This window comes from Alligator sinensis, unplaced genomic scaffold (assembly GCF_000455745.1).
Source record: "Alligator sinensis unplaced genomic scaffold, ASM45574v1 scaffold882_1, whole genome shotgun sequence".
Classification (NCBI taxonomy): Eukaryota; Metazoa; Chordata; order Crocodylia; family Alligatoridae; genus Alligator; species Alligator sinensis.
In genome coordinates this window covers 5,585-6,990 of record NW_005842500.1, presented here as the reverse complement: position 1 = coordinate 6,990, position 1,406 = coordinate 5,585, and positions in this window count along the sequence as shown.

Genomic DNA, 1,406 nt, shown 5'->3' with positions numbered 1-1,406 from the left:
CCCTCCTGGCTGCCTGAACCAGCTGCCACAGGAGAGCTGTTAGGTGATCTCAGTCCTGCCTAGCTTTTATTTTGGTGGTTAAGTTACTCTTCTAGACACCATCACAATGTACACCCCCTTTTTTAAAAACAGAATCAAGGATACTATCTTTCAGTTAGCTACACTGGTTCAGGTAGCTGTTTCCCTTCTGCTACACATGTGCCCCAGAGAAACAGAATTGCTCAGGAATCATGTTAAATGTCAGATAAGCTCTGAAATGTTAGCTGCAGAAAAAGTACAACTAGCAGGTGTTTCACACTGAAGGAGGGACTTTCCAGCTTTAGCCCACTAGCTTTATGATTAGGGCATTTGCTTAGAGAGCAGGAGACCCAGATTCTACTCCCCTCTTTAAAATGACCCACTGAGCAGTCAGGAAGGGCTCACAAGGAATGCCTAGCCTATGGCTTAGTGGTCAGAACATTTTGCTTGGACTAAAAAGATGCAGGTTTAAACCCATTCCAGGTAAGGGAGGCCTAGAACCTTGGTCTTTCACTCACTGGCAAGTGCCATACCCATTAGTTTAAAAGGTGGGAGAACTAGCAGCTGCTGCCATCACCCTACTTCCAGCAGATGCATGTACAGGGCAACCCTATTCTACCACATGTGCAAACAGTGGTATATAGTGTATAAGTGTTAAATATGACAGTTATGCAGCTACATAATCGCCACGTAGGCAATGTGTCAATATGACAAAGAATTTAGCCCTAAGCCCTTAGATGTCTGGCAGGCAGAATAAGATCTTGGTCTCAGTGTCTAGACCAGTGGTTCTCAACCTTTTTGGACTTGAGACATCTTTCACTGGAGTTGAAGAACCCCTCCATAACTTTTGTGAATTGTGTCATACACAATTAAAAAAAACCCTAACACATATACCATATTTACTCAAATTTAAGATGAGGGTCCCTCTCCCAATCAATCGTAGATTCACATACAAAGCACACAAGGAGCTGGGGGGGAGGAGAAGTGGGGATGGAAGAAGACAGCACAGCAAACAGCTGCTGCAGGTCTGATTCTGGCCCTAAACCCAAGTTGGGGCCAGAGTCAGACCCACAACAGCTGTCTGCCCCACCACCCTCTGCAGCTTCCTCTCCTCCCTCTGTCCTCTTCCCCCCACTTGCTATCAGGTGCAGCTCAGCTCCAGCTTCAGTTACATTCCCTCCTAGGCATGGAGCACATGGATACTTTGTCCCCTGCCCAGCAAATGAGCAGCACTGACACTGCTGAGTGGCCCAGTGGGGACTGTGGTTCCACGTGCTGTGCTTTGTAATCTGGGAGGGAATAGAGTTCCAAGCAGCATCTGACAGTATTGGAGGAGGAGCAGAGAAGGGAGGGGGCAGGCTATGAGGAGTTGGGGCTAGCAGGGGGGT